This window comes from Ornithodoros turicata, chromosome 1 (genome assembly GCF_037126465.1).
Source record: "Ornithodoros turicata isolate Travis chromosome 1, ASM3712646v1, whole genome shotgun sequence".
Classification (NCBI taxonomy): Eukaryota; Metazoa; Arthropoda; class Arachnida; order Ixodida; family Argasidae; genus Ornithodoros; species Ornithodoros turicata.
In genome coordinates this window covers 32,587,916-32,607,079 of record NC_088201.1, presented here as the reverse complement: position 1 = coordinate 32,607,079, position 19,164 = coordinate 32,587,916, and the positions used below count along the sequence as shown (strand labels likewise).

The following is a 19,164-nucleotide window of genomic DNA, read 5'->3' as shown; positions in this document are numbered from 1 at the left end:
TAAGACCCGACACGAACTCCGCAGTTCCCGTCATGTAGGGCGGCTGACATAAACATGCAAATAACAATGGAGCGTACAGCGACATCTGTGGACCGCTACCATCACCACACCGGCTTGCCGGACGTGGTGCATTTTTGCGTAGGTGGCTTTCGTGGTGATTCTACTGGCAGGTTGTTACTCATTTACACGATGTACCAATGTTCTTGCATTTTGAGAGACAGCAACTACCTCTTTTGAACAAACTTTTAAAAGAAAGTTCATGAAGCCGGCTACTTAGCCTATGACTTAGCCGATAGAGGGTTGGGGACATGTAACACTGTTGCTCGACGAATAGGCGATTGTTTCCCACCAGGCGTCGCACCGCGTCCTTTCACCGCCAATTTCGGAAGTGATTAAAAAATATTTAGAATTCTCTGTCGCACATAAAATTTGCACTGTGGGTTTCTTTCGGCATAAGCTTTCAAATGCCGCTGCCAATATTAACAGCTTGCTTGCTGCTTTACAGTACCTTTAATGTCACCACACGATCACCGCCGCTGCGCTCATTTTTATAAACTAATTTTCTCAGGAATTTCGCACTTCCCTATTTTGCGTGACGGCTCCTGAAGGTAGTACATATATGTTCATGTCGCTCGGGAAAAATGTATGTTCCAAGTGCTTTCCATGCTCCTCTAAAGGGAATATGAAATTTCCCCGTAAATGCTTGCTGAAAACTGTTCTTCCTGTCGGGAAACTCGTACACCAGAAATGTTTCCCTAGTAAGTGCGTGGTTTTTTAACCACGCTCGGTTGAAATCGTCCTCCGGACCTCTCCTACACATTCCTCCTCTAGCTTTTTGACTGCTAGACGGGTGTTCACGGTGCCTTCCTACGTTAGGAGTGCACACAGCTTGTACAAAGGAGCGTCGGCCAATCACTGGCCTTCCATTCGGTGCGCATTGACGTAACGGTGCATTCAGCGTCGGCAGTGTCAAGTTTCCCCAAGGACACTCCTGTCCCCGCTAGCCGTGCGCGTCGCCAACGCTACCAGCTTCCTATAACGTCTGTAGGAAACAGTTCGCTTGCCGAACGTACTACATCGGCTGTATGTTCAGGAACATCTCTTCTGGCAAACAAAAACGAGAGAAAAAAAGCGTTCGATGGTCTCTTTAAGCCTACTCGGGTGACAATTACTTGCTTTCCTCCGAAGCGCCAGAGGGTACTGCCGGCACCGGGTGACGGTACACCGTGCTGCCCTGTTCCCTTCCTCTTTTCGCTGCGGCACTGCAGCGCAGACATCGACTCGGCCGCAGCAGCGAAGGAGGAGCACTCTGTATGTTTGTTCCTCCTCGTTTTTACAAGAATACGTTTCAGCAAGCGCGCGGTCTAGCACCGGAGGAGGTTCATCACGTGGAGGATGTCACAATCTATCGGGTGACCCAAACCGCAATGACGTCACCGTTCGCAACGGGTGCTTTCATAGGTGCCGTGTTTGAACGCGATCGTAGATTTTCTTCACGCCTGACTCGACTTTCTCGAATAATTCATTTTTTCTTTCTTTTGCCTTTTTATTTTTTATTTATTTTTTATTTATTTATTTTTTGTGGAAAGCGCTTTGTGCTTTCACCGCTAGAACAAGTTGCCGAAAACGGGTTCAATCGAAACTGCTCAACTTAGGGTGGAAACGCGTATGCGGAAACCGCAAAAGCAATCCAAGAAAGGGTATGGGGCGCAACGCTTCCACAACAAGAGAGCTCTAAAAGAAACATGCTCGTGCAGAATCCAATAGACTACACACATAATTTGCAGTCCCTTACTTCATCCTACTTAAATGCGGCCGTGAAAAAGAGCTGGTAAAAACGCAACAACACAGCAGGCCTTATGTGTTTGAGAAAATTCCCCGCCGTCTGCATAATGAAACCAGGCCAGACATACACCCCTCTTGGCGCCTTCCGTAACTTTTGGTAACCTTCGACGGATCATACTTAGCGGAATTGGAAGCGCTTCTTTGCCATGCATGAGTAAGCACTCTACTGTCAACAGAAGGTGTGTGTGTGTGTGTGTTTTTCTTTCGGTCCTGCCCTCATGAGGCACCAGTGCACCACAAGCAGCAGTACTACGTCTGTATGCAGTAAAGGAAATTCCCCGCCATCTGCATAGTCAAACGAAGTGAAACATGTTCCACCTTGACGCTTCCCATAACTTCAGTAACCTTCAAGCGGCCGTATTTTGCGGGAAGCATGTTGGAAACGCTTCCTAATAATTAATACGTAAGCACTCCGCAGTCAACGGAAGACGCGTCACGTATAGTATAGCACCTGAGGCAGGGAAGCATCAGAAGGAAGAACACACACAATGCCCAGTTGAGTGCTTCGGTTAAAGAGCTGCAGTTGTGTGATGTTGGCGTCTTTTCGCTTTTGCAGTCTTCACCATTGCACCACAGGCCGCCCCACTAGGCCGCGTTCACTATGTGCCATACACACTTCCGACATGAAATGAATGCAAAAAAACATCAGGCTGTCGGTTGCCAAAGAATGCAGTGGCTTTTTGCTCTTTTTCCCCCGAAAAAGAAATAAAAAATTCAATTGAATTCAATGATCGAAAGGAACTTCAACTGTCAAATTTGGAAGCTGAATATCTACAGGCCGTTTTTTTTTGTCCTTTCCATAATTTTTTTATTAAAAAAAGCTATAAGAGCAGCATAGATGCCATTTTTGTAGTTGAATTATACGGCTAGGCGGACATGCGGTAACGACAAGAAGAATAATTACCTGAAATTCATTAACTCTTTAATTGGGGAATATCGGGCAAAAGCGAGATAGCAGAATGGAAGACAATCCTCGTTGAAAGCCATTCTATCTTTCAAAAATCGTAACAAGTGCATGCTGTGAAATCTTAATCGCGCAGAAGCTCATGACCGCCGCCGCCGGCGTATCTGGGCCGGAAATCGGTTGATCTGGCCAGAAGATCAGCACCTACTAATGGCGAATTCTGGTAGTCATTTCGTGGCAACTTTTTTTGCCAGATCCCGAGCAGTCATGTTCGCTTGGTCAAAGCCAAGCAATCTCGCATGTTCGCGTGGCGCTTTCCGAGCGCCCGGAATTTGCCAGCTAGCACTTTTTTCGCCCGGTCTCCAAACGACCGAGCAGAGGGTTGCCCAACTATATCCGGTGTCGTCACATCCGCACTGCAACGGTGACAAGTGCCCACATTGGATCATTGGCCCGCACGTCGAAGTTCACGTGGTTTAGCAGACGACGGAACCCGAAGATGGGCGACCGCGATGCCCCTAGCGTGATTTAAGCGACTAAAACCGCCAGATTCCTGGCACTCATGTTCGGGTGGCAACGGTCACGTGATCCAGCTCGGGCGGTGGCCTAGCAATTTCCGAGCGCTAGGCCGTGTTGCCATGAAATGACCACCCAAATTCGCCATAAATCTCCATCACTCCAAAGCACGTGGCCCTCTGTCGTGGAACGAGCGCTGTGCTCCCTGCGCTCTTGGTCGCCGCGGTTTAGGCTCATTTGCATATCAAAATTCTGCGATGGATATTCACATGTGGTCTCACACAGTGCACTTGCATGTCTCCCACGTAATTGTACGAAGATTGTAAGCGCAAAGTGTGTCCATCAGCGGAAGACTCCTGGCGTGCGATGACCCTGTTAGAAGACTCCCGGCGCCTGTTACATAAGCAGCCAGCCCGTGCGTCAAATTTCATCCGCGTTAAATTCCTAGGTCAATAGAGCTCTACCCGAGAAACGTCATCATGACGTTGGTAGACAGACTGAAACCGAAACAAATCGGAAGGGGACGGCTGGGTTCCACGAATGGGCACATGCTCGCTGCTTCCTATTGAAAGAAAAGTAGGACCGAAGGTCGCGTCCCTTTCAGGGACCATTGTACTCCCCTCAAGACCGTGGCTTTCGGGCGCGACCTTGTTCGCCCCTAGCTTCCAGCGTAGTTCAACTCTACCAAATTGGTGGCGCTGTCGAATATTATGACGTCATCTGTTAACAAACAGGGAGAGGTCTATTATGAGCGAAGCCATTTACAAGTGGACTAACGTAACAGATGGGCAGGGCTAACGTAACAGATGGACTCACGTAATGAATGTACGACTAACGCTGAAATGTATTTGATTTATTTATTTATTTGAAATACTTCTGGCGTTTGACTCGCCGTGGAAGGAGGGACATACATAGTGCGCATATTCCTCTACCAATATCACGGCAACAACAATGATAATCATAATAAAATTAAAAAAAAAAGGAAAACGCTATGCCAACAAACATGAAGCTGTACTCAATTAGCTATACATATGCATATATACACACATACATACACACATACACATATATAAAGGAAACACAGTTATGAGTCACGATAAAGTTCAGTAATACAGGAGACAAAAGAAGGGAGGGTGTCGCAATCAATGGCCGTCTGGTGTAACTTATTCCATTCTTCCATGGTTTTAGGGGAAAAGGAGTACCGTAAGCAGTTTGTTTTGAAGCGATATTGCACTAAATGTTTGGTGTGCTTTCTGCGACGACTACCAGTGTCGGAAAGTTTCAAGTACTTGGCCTTGGGAATGCAAGTTTCGTCGTTAAGTATAGACCAAATAGTTTTTAGGCACATAATTTTGTTTCTGACATGAAGATTCAGAATCCCTGCCCACTTGAGCATTTGAGTTGGTGAGTCAAAACGGGAAAATTTGTTGTACACGAAACGAATGGCTCGTCTTTGAATCATTTCAAGCTCTTTTATTCTCGTTGTAGCTTCCGGAAACCAAACGAGAGACCCATAATCAATTATCGAACGTAGTAAGGTTTCATAAGCAATTAGCTTCACCTGTATATCGGCATCGCAAAGACTTCTCCTCAACATACAAAGCTTTCTACTGGCCCTGCTGATAACATCGTTTATATGTTGATCCCACTTCAAATCCTTGCTAATTTATGTTTACTGATGGTCGCCCATTGACGGAGTACTCAAAAGGAAGAACATTTTTCTTTTTAGTTGTTATTTTCATGTGCACACTTTTTTGCGGACTAATAGATATCTGCCAAGAGTCGCACCAACTTTTGACGGAGTCAAGGCATGTTTGCAAACATTCTTGGTCTTGGCGTGACCCTACTTCCCTGTACAACACGCAGTCATCTGCAGACAATTTGATACTAGAGGTAACTGCATTTGGCACATTATTTATATAAAGTAGGAAGAACAAAGGGCCTAGGACTGATCCTTTTGGAACTCCAGAGCTTACATTCGAAATACGTGAGTTTATTCCATCAAGGTGCACAAACTGTTGCCTTTCAGTAAGGTAGGATTCGAGACAAGATATAAGTTTGTCATTATTAAAAATTGAACGAAGTTTTAAGAGTAGCTTTGAGTGAGACACCCTGTCAAAAGCTTTTTCAAGATCAAGAAAAAATCACGTCCACCTCCTTGCCAGCATTAATGGATATCGCAAGATCATGTACAAACTCAATAAGTTGGTATGTGGTAGAGGAACGCTTTAGAAAGCCATACTGGAGCCCACTTATCACAGAATGTTCTTCAAGGAAACTAGACAGGTGACAGTAAACTATGTGCTCGAAAATCTTAGAACAACTTGACAGCAATGAAATAAGTCGATAATCTTTGACGGATGACGCCTTTTTTTTTTTTCGGAATTGGAATAACTTTCGCAATTTTGCAAGCACGAGGAATCCGCCCTGATTCATATATGTACTTTCTGATATATCAACTGTAAGTAAAGTGAAATCCACCCTGCGTAGCGCCTCAAGAAACCGTTTGGAATGCCATCAGGTCCTCCACTCTTTCTTACGTGTATAGGCTAAGTAAAAGAGATAAAATGCCAGTAGAGCTGAATACCACATCGGGGATTGGAGGAATCACCATGCCAACACTATAGGGTAGGCTAGTATGCTCATCAACAGAGTAAACTGAGACGAAATGATCATTAAACGAATCTGCAGTGTGACTCGCACTCGAGGGCATTAAACCAGTACCTCGCCTAGATTAATATGCCGCCAGAACTTACTACTACTGTGGTGTGGAACTACTACTAGGGTGTTACTATAGAATGTGTGTTTATTATTGCGTATAGTGTCACGAAGCTTTCTCCTCAGTTCTCGTACACCTTCGGTATCAGAGCGACCCCTTTTAGTTAACCTATTTATGCTGCGCTTAATGTGGATAACTTCACGCGTAATCCATGGCCTCCTTCTTCCTGCTCGTTTCTTCCGCAAAGGAACATGGGATCGCAAACAGGACATTACAATGTCAATGAAGATCGACCAAACCCCATCGCTGTCAGCCTCGGGTACCGTTGCGGAAAACCTATCAAATTCTAAGGCGAGGTGATCAATGATCGCAGTGTCATCGGCTCTTTCAAAATCTTAAAAAAGATGCATATTTGTTTGAATCCTTCCTAGATGGTGACAGACAGCAATTAAACAATACAGTTTTGTGGTCAGAAATGCCGTCCACAATATCACAACAAAAATCAGTCAACGGTCGATTGACAAAAACCAGGTCAAGAATGGAAGATGTCATTGATGTAACTCTAGTTGTATGAGACACTACTTGTTGTAAATTGAATTTGTAAGCCAAGTCAATCAACGCATCAGCACTACGTGTATCCTTAAAAGTGCCTTTAGTAAGAAGATTCCAGTCGACACCAGCTACAATGATTTTGTGGTTCTCCTTGAAAATAGTACTCATATAGTTATCTAACGATTCCAGCACGTATACATCAGCATTTGGGGGCCTGTAAACAACTCCAACAATCACTTTTCCAACTACTGTATTTAGTTTACACCAAACACTTTCCAAATTGGGATGAGGAAGGACAGAAAAGTCAAAGTTTTCTTTAACAACAACGCAACACCCCCGCCCCGAGATACTCTATTTTTCCTAACAACTACATATTCATCAGGAAATATCTCATCGGAGCCAATATCATCAGAGAGCCAGGTTTCCGTGATAGCCACAATGTCTGCACCTCGTTCAATAAGCATTGCTTCAATATCTGTTTTTTTATTTAAGAAGAAATCGTCACAACGCTGCCTGGGAAACATCCGGAGTCCACGGAACGTGACAAGAGGATCCTTCGGAATTTTGATTTGATTTGATTTGACTTGACTTTACTGGCGCAAGGATAACAGATCAGGATACTTCGGAAGGTGATGCGTCCCAAACGATGGCTGACGCTGAGAGCTTCAGGACGTCCAGTGGGACGTCAGTGAGCGTTAGCGCAGTGCACAGGATTTGTCGTCATATGTATTTTTATGATCATGTATCTGTTCCCTAACCCCACAACACACCCTGCTATGCCAGATGTCGCGTTGCCTAGTGCAGAACAGCTTTCTTTGTCTCCAGCGCAATTGAGATCTGTCCTTTTGAGTGATGGGACTGTCGATGACAGGGAAGTCCCACCTCTTGGACTGTTTTGCTCCAACAGTGAAGCATAGCGATGTTCTACGTAGAAAACGTCGTTCTTCGCCACAGCACTCCTACATTATGAACAAGCCATTACCGCCTACAGAGGAAGAGCTTTTATAAGCAGGCTGACACACGAAGTACGTCAACTCAGTCGTACCTGCCACTGCATGATGACTGCCTCTCATCCGCAGACGGGGTGTCTCAACAAGACTATCAGTCATAAGACCTTGTACAAGTCCCATCCACAAGACAAGGGATGAAATCCGGTCATTAGTCGCGTTCGCGTACAACATGACAGACCAAGCAACAGCCTTCGTTATTCCGGACTGTCTTGTGCGCCCATCAACGATTCTCGACCAGTGGCGGATACAGGGAGGGGGGGGGGGGCGTTTGGGCGATCGCCCCCCAAACAAACGTCAGTTTATACATGGGATTCAACAAAGAAACCGCCACCCCCCCCAAAAAAAAAAACCCAGGGCCTGGATCCGCCCCTGTTCTGGACGTACCCCACGAGCCCAGCAAAGAGGAAACGCGGTTGACATAACCAATTGCGCCGAAGAATCTCGCCAGCTCGGCAAAATACGTATCGGACAGCAAAGATACATGGATGTCAGAGGGTATACAATGTACACGAACGATACCTGCACCTCAACACAGGAGACCTGATGGTCTGGGTATGAAACCCAAGAGAATTGGTACTTTGGTCCCTATATAAAGTAACAGGGCAGACAGGTGAACTACGCTATGACTTCTAGGTGAACCGAGCTTCCGGAAACTATATACTTATTGACGTTGCATGCCTGAAACCGTACACGCACGATAGCATTGGAAGTTCTCCCGGAAGCGGATGAATGTGTAGCAACTCCCCTGCCAGCAGAACACAGAACGCCGAAGGTGTGGCCAGGATCAAGATGGTGATTCCCTCATAAGGTGATTCCCCCGAACGTTTTTATCCAGAGGAATATCGGGGACTCCCTCGTCTGGGACTAACCCCGACGGCAACGTCAGGGCTCTAGACTATAGCGCGGCCTTTGAAAGTACCGCAGTGTATACGGATGTGATATGATGATGAAATGGCATCCATCGAGACGATCGCAATGCAGTGCACAGCAGTGCAATGCGTGGACACCCATGACGTAATTACCCTTCCTCATTTTCGTACAAAAAGCACTTGCTGCGCTATATACATGCAAAGGTCTAAATGTCCACATTTGCTTACATTAGAATCAACGGAACAACAACTTTCGCAAGCTAAAACAACTGAATGTTCTGCGTGTAAGAACGAATTATGGACATCAATCTCATTCATATAACTTGCCAATTATTTTAAATCGCTTTGCTGACAAGTAACAAGCAGCTTAAAATCCATCCCAAACACGTTTGCAAGCCGCTCTTGGCTTTGAATATTCATTTTATATGTTTACATTACGTGTGTTGCTTGTCAAGTGATAAAAGGGGGCTTAAAGGGAGGCTCCGCACCAAAAACGTGTTGAAGTAACCAGTGCGACATCAATTCATACCATAGGATGTGTCAGCAGACACAACTTCTCATCCCCAGGTGGCACAGATAATTAGAAAACGAATATTTTCCTTTGAGTGATTTGGCGCTCCTGCACGGAATAGCAGTCCAGCAACACTGGGCTTCACCTCACCGGTATTCTTGGCGTGCGCGTTTCTGTAGGTTCTGTCTACCGCTTGGGAGTATTTTAGAACAAAATCGAGGAAGCAGATGACTCCTCGTCATCCATGTCGCACGAAGAAGTTACCAAGCACGTGCCCGAAAAGCAGCCGGCGGCCCGCACGAGACTACCTGAGCAGTTTATTCGAGCGGTCGCCGCTTAGGGGTGGGCGCCTGTAAGGCCGCTTTTCCTGCACAAAACGATGGGGCGCCAAAGAGGCGGCGGAGAGGAAGACCTGAGGAGGAGACTGGAGAGAGAGACAATGCAAGATGGCGGCATGATATGTTACGCGTGTGTGATGTTGTTCGCGGCTTTTCTTTCTTTAAACAGTTTACAGGCGTTTATTCTATATTAATGTAAACCCTGGATTAACATATAGGTATTCCAGATTTCTTAAAAAAAAAAAACATGTTCCGCCAAAATTATTAGTTTTGCCGCCAATTTCCATCATATATAACCGGCTTTCCAGATGTGTATAAAAAGAATAAAACCCGAGAAGTCCATGGGACCTCCTTTCCCGATCACACCTTAAAATTGGCCCTGCACAGGAATTGACGGGTGAGAACTGCTTAATCCTGGTTTAAACTCCTTGGTGTCGGGACTTAGTATATTGAAAAGAGGATTAATATAGTGAAATAAAGATTAAAATTATTGACAGTAGGAATAAGCTCTATGAAACACGGATTAAAGGGTCACTAGTCACGGGAGAGAAGAGTCTTACTGTTATAGGTCTTGGCAAGATTGTAGAGATTGTATAAATTTATAATTATAATAAGGACTCTTCAAACTCACGAGACTCAATTCAAACGCATTTCAATACTGTAGAAAGATGAGGCGAGAACAGATACAAGCGAAGCCGTTTTAATAATTACTACTTATTCAAACAAATCCGTCTGTATTCGTTCTCGTCTCATGTTTCCACAATATTGAAATATATATAATATGTATAGGGCTGTGCGAATATTCGGGTTTTTCGAATACCGAAGCGAATAATTGTATATTTGATTCAAATTCCGAAGGATATGGACTTCTATATTAGAATTTCGAATCGAAGCGAGGTGTCTTCCCAACCGAATATATTCCAACAGTTCCGAAGTTGCACACTGTTAGCCGAAAGGCGCCAGAAGAGAGAGTATACAAGTAAATGGCTCTTTCATTCGGAGCTCCCTACGTACATACAATGCTGCATATCTGTATTAGTATACTATATGCAGTAAGTGTGTTCTGTTGGGCCACATGTAACCATTCATTTTGTATTTTCTTCGTATTCGCTTCGGTTTTAAAACTACTATTTGCGCAGCCCCAATAAATAGCGAGTTGCAAAGGCGACAGCGTACGTTATACGAAAACCCAATACTCCTGCGCGATTTTGTTTATACGTGGTATCCAAAGACGGAGCCCTCGAAACCGGCTCACCCTTGTCTGTCGAAACATTATTTCAGCAGCAGCAGTATTTTTTGGGGAACTCGCACATAAACAGGCATGAGAACACACAGAATGCCTCGGCTCGCTGTCACGGCAAGCATGCTGGAATCTAGTGCTGTATTCAGTCGCTTGCAGGGTATATTCCTGGATGGGTCAGAACCTGGCACATGAACGTCTTTCGCATAACAAGAGAGTTACGCCCATAGAATCGGCTAATTTCGCATCGTGCATAACAAGTGGATGCGCCTGACCGGCTATCGCTTAGACTTGTGGTGTTGCGCCACATCAAAACTTATATTCACTAGATGAATTACCAAAGACGTTATCGGTAGCAGTTCTACCGAACGTCACTTGGTTTTTGTTGAAAACAGTTGCGTGTACAGCGGCAGACTCAGTGCCGAGCTTTTTTTTTATTCTTCTTTGTTGTTGTTGTTGTTGTTGTTGTTGTTGGTGTTGCTGTTGTAGTTGTAGTTTTTGGCAACGAGCAATGTATATGTAGCCTATACGCACGTGGATGTATCACGATGCCGTTTCGATAGCAAGCGGTTGAAGTATCGTTTCTGGTACCCCGGCAACATAAAGAGTTGGCAAACATAAATTCCGAGAGAGATTTCATTGAAGCTGCACTAAGAATTCCATTCCACAGCAAGTGGCCTTGAAAGTCATTTACAGACATGCACTTGACCTAATACGTATTGTTATGCTACACATGCATGGAGCTCCACGGTTTTGCGGCGGGTTTTATTACTTCATGACCTAAAATCTCTATTCTTTACTGCGCGTAACTTTTTAAATTTCTTTGGGGCGACACCTTATAGCTGCACATTACCCTCAGAAGTTGTCTGGACCATGTTGCTAACACGAGCTTGAAACACGGCAAACAAGAACCATTTCTCTGTAAATTGAAGTAAATTAAAGCGGAGTTCTCCCTGCATGTGTTTTTCCGTTCCATTCTAGGATGTTGAGTTGGTAAGCAAAAGGAGCTCACGTACCTGCGTCTTTCTCTTCGGCCGCTGGCCCAGTCAATGTACGTGGTTCCTCTTTCTCTTCCTTCCTTCCTTTCACCTCTTGTGCCAAAAATCTCCTCTAATTTGGCATTACACATTGACTTAGGTTAGGTAGGTGTCGACATAGAGATTTTTATACGAGGCAAACATACCTTTTCGCGTGTATTTCTGCGATTTACTGTTTAGCTTTAGCGAAAAGAAAGCGTCCGAATGTCTCTGAATGCCTCAAAAACCGCAATGCATTCTAATGCAAAATGAAGAAGGCCGAAGCAGAGCGAGCAAGACTGCGTCGATTAAGTCGAAAGCGCGGAGAAAAAAGTTGCCTCAAACGTACCATAAATAAATGACTAACTGAAGCAATAAGCAATCTAATTCCATGCACACTTGCTTTGTCTTTCGCGACAGAATCGCTTGTACAGTACAGTTGAACACTCTGCATACGCAGGTTTGGTCGAGATGACCAAATGTCTGCTCTTGTTTTTTTTTTTTTTTTTTCGCATTTCGCAATTAACAACGAAGACTGAAAAGAAATAGTACTTTGATGAGTTCATCGTGATGTGAAATTATGCTGAATACTAAAGTCGCTGAATACCAAGACCGTGTCACTTCCCTACGCCAGGCTGACGAGTCCCAAGTAGGACGAAACAGCTGTACTTGGCTGGGAGTGCACGATCAAATTGTAAACATATGCTCAACGTGCAGCTACAGAGCTTCGGCTATTTTCACTTTGTATATATATATATACACAAACGGAAAATAGCCGAAGCTCTGTAGCTGCACGTTGAGCATATGTTTGTAATTTGATCGTCCTGGGAGTACACGATCAAATTACAAATATATATATATATATATATATATAGCACACCATAGCCTAAGAGACAAGTTACTGTGCTTGACTTTCAACCTGAAAACGTTACAATACATATGCTCCAGAAGGGACGTTTAAGTAGATTTCAAGAAATTCCAACAATGCTGCTTGCGCACGCGTTGCACATATTGACATGGGAAAGACAGGAACGCTCACTGACGTCCCACTGGACGTCCTGAAGCTCTCAGCGTCAGCCATCGTTTGGGACGCATCACCTTCCGAAGGATCCTGATCAGTTATCCCTGCACCAGTAAAGTCAAGTCAAATCAAATCAAAATTCCGAAGGATCCTGTTGTCACGTTCCGTGGACTCCGCGTTGTATAGTGCCGAATATGGCAACACGAACATGGTATTTAGCAGCAGATAAGACAGCGATCCTGCTCGAGCTCATAAGAAGCTACAAGGGCATATTAGAGAACAAGAAGACATATAGTGGGTCGACAAAAGGCGAAAGTTGCAGCGAAAGGTAGCCCCCTGGCAACCTATTTAAAGGCACCCTTTGAAACCATCACTCCAACGATATAGCGAATGCAAGCGAGGGATTTGTGCGGAAGCTTCATTGTACGACAACAGCCGGGGCAGCTCACTGCTCTTTGAGACACGTAGTGGAGTGCTCCGGACGAGGTGCTTCGTTGAGCTGGATGCTATGTGCACCTACGGCGCTCTACACGTCCCGGAATCCATAGAAGACGTTGTTTTTCAGTGCCCTGCAGTCGGAGAAACCCTAGACGTCAGTCTGACGGTAGCGCTTTGGTTTGAGCATCCGCTAAATGGGAGGCACGCTCTCGAAAATACAAAGAGGAGGCTGTTGGAGTGGGGGCGCCGTGGTCGGCAGCAGGCAACATAGCACTCAACAACGAAGTAGCGAAAAGGACATCTCTCATAAGGCCTGCTCCACGAACAGTAACGAATGAGAAAAAGCGATAAAAACCGGGCTGTTTGGTGGTACATCTAAAAGCGATAAAACCCCGGTGCAGGGGACACAAAGAGACAACACAGACGAAGCACTGCGTCTGTGTTTCGTCTGTGCTGCGTCTGTGTTTCGTCTGTGTTTCGTCTGTGTTGTCTCTTTGTGTCCCCTGCACCGGGGTTTTATCGCTTTTAAACGAATGAGAAACGTCACAATGAACAGATTCACTATTTCTTAGTTTACCGTAGCCCGTCCACCGCCTGGAATTGTTCCTGTGCTGGACCCTCAATGCCAACAGGGACCAGGGGGGTAGTGCCATCCATCCATTCGTGCCTGATTTGATTTGATTTCGTGTTAGCGCCGGCAAAAAAACTGTGGCTATGAGTAGCGTACAGACGTGGACTAGATGGAGAGAGGACAGCAGGAATGAGTGGGAGACAGGTGGTTAGTGTGCGTCCTGGGCAGACTTCTGGGGCAACTGTGCCAACCTTCGTCTGGGACGTCTGCCGGAAAACCGCATACAGCACAAGCGGTGGTCAGGAACAGGGACAAGAACACAACACACAGGGCACGACACAGGGACAGGAACACAAGACACAGGGACAGGAACACAGGAGACAGGACTAGTCCTGTCTACTTGTGTTTTGTGCTCCTGTCCCTACCACCGCATCAAGCTCTACGAAATGATACCATCAACATCGTCACATTAGTTATTTATGATAACTCTGAAGTACAGCAGCATTCTTATCGTGGTTGCGGAAGAACGCAAAACAATGTGAGTGGGATGCATGCATGCCAGTGCTCCGAATGCAACTAAAAAAAAAAAAAATACGCTCATTAAGGTGACATTACCGCTACTTATGTATCTCATCTTTCAAGTAATTGCTGTTGTATATGCCGTTCTCTGTCTTGGCTGCCGTTGATACGAAGCAGACCTACTTGCAAAGCGGAAGGGTATCCGGACTTAAACTTATCGTGTATTACTCAGACTTCCTCGACCTAATTTCGAATGGTAAGGTTCCTCGAACTCATCATAGACCTCGTGACAGCCGCCGCTCGGCAACATGGTATGTGGTACGGAAGAGAAACAGAGAGAGAGAAAAAAAGGGGGATTCCCATGCGCTTCGCAATGAAGGTGTATTACGGACCCTTTGCATGCCGTACATCCGAGGAACGTTGCAGGGGAACATGAACATCAATATTGCAACACTGAAAGAAAGACAGGATTGTCTTTTCATAGCCAACAGATTAGTTTTGTATCTGACGGTGTTGTATCTGAATGAGCTTCCGCATCACATCCAGATGTCGACTACAAGGTGTTGGAAAAACTGAACACGCCGTACAAAACATATTGCTCGGTTGATTCCTGAGCTGCACAACTTTACACGGGCTGGTTTGCAGCCGCACACCTTGCCTCCTTTCGCGGAGCTTGAACAATACCTGTCTACCAAAATAATCGAGTAATATGTAATATTCCATTTGAGTAAACTTTCTTCCCCAAATGAAGAGCTGTATGTACAATTATATTTCATGTCTTCCAGTTGAATGCACCCGTGTGCAGTCAATCACTCTTCAGTTCAGTAATTGTGGTCGGTGGATGTTCGTAATTCTCGCAGTCGCAACCAACCCGATAACAACGAAACAGAGACGGAGTGTGTAATAGGAGGTTACACTATGCACGCACACACATTCTCCGTAAAACGGACAACCCTTATTAAAGCAGCAGAGGGGAAAGCGGGTTTCCTCCCTCGCCATCGGAGGGAAGAGAAAAGACACCTCGTAGCAACGTCCTGGCGCAGATCACAATTTGTCTGCAACGGCAGGAGGAAGGATCCCTCTCCGGAAGACGTTACAAAGTGAGTACGGTCTCACTCAGCTCGTATGCCTCAACTTCCGTAGGCATCGCGGTTCGCTGGTCATAGAAATATACTAACTAATCAGTTCCTCGCAACGGTCATATTTTCCAAGCTTACTTGAAGATGCGATTTGTGGGACGTTAACTCCGCGCATGAAGCTTGACGCTCTCACTGCAACACGGAGGTGCCTACGATTGGCTAGTTTAAAGCGCATCGTATATTGGCAACTGCGCCCGATTATTTAAATTTCGTTTTACCGATTAGCGGGGACTCCTTATATTATGCGCGGAGGCAGCAGCTGTTCAGAATATTTTATTAACATAATTATCTGATTACACAATTAACTGCCCAAATTACACTACAATCTACGACCGAACACGCTCGACAGCGGATTGTAACAACTTTCCCTTTATATTTTCTAGTCATCAAGGAGAGTCGGTTTACCCTTAGCCTTCCTTTCTTTAATAATGCGTTTTTCTACGTCAATCATGATGCTCTACAACGTGTTTTGTTATCTTGGAATGACTTCGGTGCAGTTTCCTTGCATATACAAAGTATATTCGCATGTATGTGAAATTACTGTCATAAAATTCCGCGCAAAATTCACGGTTCTGCCTTTTCCTTCTTTACTGCCCCGTATGATAGCAAATAGAAGATATTAGAAGATGATTCATAAAAGCTTCCACCAGATCTTTTTACTCTACGCGAGAAAACTGTTCGAGGTTTGCTTCAGCTGACGTTTTGTTCCAATTTTTACGACATATGTTTTCGTTTTTGTGCGTGTTTTTTTTTTTTTTTCTATTACGCTGTACTATATGGTGCAACAAGAATAACGCCGTAACCATGTCGTGACACGTGATATGCAGGGGCCAAAATAAAGATGAGCAGAAATTGTACTTTCCGACAGCACAGTGGCAGCACGCTTCCTAGAATTAGCAACGTTTGAGTAGTCTGAACATGAAAGAACTGATGTTCTGAGGCTGGAACAACATAGATGGGACAAATAGTAGACAAATAGAGTAGTCCCCTTTGCTTGCCTCGTGAAAACTGGAGAGGTTCTTATCTAATACTTGCGTTTCATACACAGTGAGTACGCTTTGGCTACGGAAAAGAAACCATGAGGAGAGCGATAGAGATAGGATATCCTGATAAGAAGAACGTGAAAGCGGATCACCGTCTCTCTATGGTTCGCATTTCAGGCTGTGAAGCTATGGGATTCCGAAGGAAAGTAGGGAGGAGAACAGACAAAATGGCATAAATGCAGGCAAGCTGATGAACCATATCCATGATTACGGAAGCCTGAGCTAGGGCAAATAATGGAGTAGTCTGCCTTTTATGTGCCCAAGCCCAGGCTTCCCCCAATCATGAATTGCGAGGATAAATTTTCGAAATGATAATCACCGTAATCAATTCCAGTTTTCGAATATTTTCCAAGAATGTGATTTGTGCGCATGACACTGCGCTCTGACAGCGCCGTGGATGTTTTCAGCAGTCCTATAAGCCACGTAAACCTTAGAGTCATCAAAACAGCGGCTGCTTGTCGAAAATATTTCAATATTTCGAAAGACTTGATGCACTTAGGAAGGACACGGACCCATCTCGGCTCGGCCTCATGCCGAGATCAAGTTTTTCTAAATATGGCTTTCACCCATCGGAGTCTCCTTCGTGTGCCGAAGTGTAATTTTAGCTCCTTGTCGGATATCTAGAGTCTCCGATTTTCTGACAGGGCTCACAAAGCTACCTGGAAGAGGGGATTCGTCACTACCTCTCGTGGACAGATTGTCGTTAAATATAGTAGCTTTGTCATACAAATCATCCTATGTCTTGGAATGTGGTCTAAAACGTGCGTAATTGCCGGATCAACCGGGACCATCTTTTTCGTTTGATCGCCAAAGGTTTCCTGCCTATATCTGGAAGGAAATCCCTCAACTCAAAACAGATTAAATGCGCTCGATAATCGTTAAAATCCAAGAATTTGTCACCTAAAAGACACAGAAAGTAGCCCAACGTGCAGTCCAACGCCAGACCAGAGGTCAGTATTAATAAATTGCAGTTTACGCCGTGTGGACTCACAAAGCGCGCGGTATGATACACGTCACGACCCATCTTTATTGAAAGTGTTCCGTGCACATTTGAGCAGGCCTTGCATTCTTGCCGTTCTTTTTCGAAGTGGGTAACATAACCTCGAGCAGATGGACAGAGGAGTGCAAACCAGGGAGTGCACACAAAGCTCCACGTGATTAGAAGTTCTAGTTTTTGTTCATTCATCCCTTGGTTGCTCCGACGCACTCGGTGCAGAAGGCGAAAAGTGCTAAAATACCCATTGTGCAGCAAAAAGTCCGCAATTCGGGAATGTGTTATTAAAATCAAAATTTGAGTCATCCGCATTTCACTCAAAGCGATTTGAGAGCATGCGGCAAAGCACGCTTTACAGGACCGAATTCTAGGAAGCAGTTCTGGAAGCCCGGGACATATACAGGGTGTCCCAGAAAACGTGTCATTGAATTATAATAAAAAAACTACGCCACCTAGAATCATGCGGTCAACAGCATTTGTTCTTATTAGGTTTTTGCCACCTCCTAATGTGAATGTCGTGTACTCCAAGCTTAATTATGTAAATATTTGCGAACTGAACTCGGAAATTTGCCAAGTTAAGGTCACTTTTTTACCCCACCAATATGAAGAACGTGCCGAATTCACTCAAATTCATGATAATTCACAGTGATATTCACGAGCTATCCCATCGGAAAAAATAGCCGAATATCATGCTTTTCGGAGCACCGGACCATAGCGCGCGATGACTTTTTGAGCGCAATTGCTCGCAGTGCGACGAAAGGAGGTCCCGAAGCCAGCTCACAGAGTGATAGTAGAAAAAGTAACAGTTCCTAAAATTGGGAGAGGGAAAGCATTATCCCAGCGAAGGTCGGACGTGATAAGCCGTGCCTGTTTTATCTCTTTCTGCGATGTCGGGGAGGGCTGGGTTTCCAACCTCTTTTCGTCGGACTGACAAAGATTGCGCTGAAAAATTCATCGTGCGCTATTCTGTGCGACCTCCGTAGAGCATGATGTTCGGCTATTTTTGCCGATGGGATAGCTCCTGAATATCCCCGTCAATTATCATTAATTTCACTAAATTAGACACGCTCTTCACATTGGTGGGGTAAAAAAGTCACCTTTACTAGGCAAATTTCCGACTTAAGCTCGCAAAAATTTACATAATTAAACTTACGTTACACGACATTCACATGAGGAGGTGGCAAAAACCCAGTAAGAACAAATGCCATTGACCGCATGACTCTAGGTGGTGTAGTTTTTTTTATTATAATTCAATGACACGTTTTCTGGGACATCCTGTATATTATTCCTTTAATTGGGAATTTAAACAACCGTTCACTTGGTTTGATTCTAGTTTACAATTATGGAGAACTAGCTGTACGTTGGCCCGGCTGCTTCGGACATTTATGGTGAATCAGAGCGGGGTAAGAGTTTTGCCCTTCGGGAAAGTGCAATAAATTTTTCTTTTGGCAGAACCAGGTCAGGGGCGGATTGTTCCAATTGGGGGAACCGAGGCAAAACCTTTTTGACCCGCCAATTCACATGGGGCAAAACGAGCGAAACGGGGCGGGAGAGAACAGGCGTGGGCTCGACAAATGAGGGCGCTAATGTCGGATACTTTTTCAACCTTTCCTATTGTCGGTAGATCCAGAATTATTGCCGCACTAATAAACGAGTGTTATAGTGTATAGTAGGTCGTGATTCGGAGGAATACTGGGGTGACTACGTGGCAATGTACATAGCGTGGCCAGTCCAATAAAAAGAGACTCGGATTGAGGAGGCAAATCCGTTTGACACCGCCGGGAGTAGGCAATTGTCCCGCACCCGCGGTGGGGCACACACATACACATAAATGGGATGATTGCCGTGGGGCAATATTTGCTCTCTCAATGGAATTCGCCATTAGAGTGACGAGATACCGATACTATATTCTATAAAGA

The 19,164-nt window shown here is 45.0% G+C and overlaps 2 protein-coding genes across 10 annotated transcripts in view; one reads left to right on the top strand and one right to left on the bottom strand.

Moving 5' to 3' along the window:
* Positions 1-11,562, bottom strand: part of LOC135377911 (protein kinase C iota type-like) — a 44,838-nt gene extending 33,276 nt beyond the window's left edge. For 4 of the 9 annotated variants that reach the window (XR_010418217.1, XM_064610665.1, XM_064610666.1 and 1 more), the window contains exon 1: positions 11,521-11,544. The gene's annotated coding sequence lies outside the window, so the exon portion shown is untranslated. Of the gene's footprint in view, positions 1-11,520 lie in introns of all 9 variants that reach the window. The other 5 variants (XR_010418216.1, XM_064610664.1, XM_064610663.1 and 2 more) reach the window with 3 other exon arrangements.
* Positions 11,563-15,065: 3,503 nt separating this feature from the next.
* LOC135377909 (hemocyte protein-glutamine gamma-glutamyltransferase-like) overlaps positions 15,066-19,164 on the top strand; it is a 33,667-nt gene continuing 29,568 nt past the window's right edge. Inside the window, exon 1 of the mRNA XM_064610655.1 lies at positions 15,066-15,169. The gene's annotated coding sequence lies outside the window, so the exon portion shown is untranslated. The remainder of the gene's footprint in view (positions 15,170-19,164) is intronic.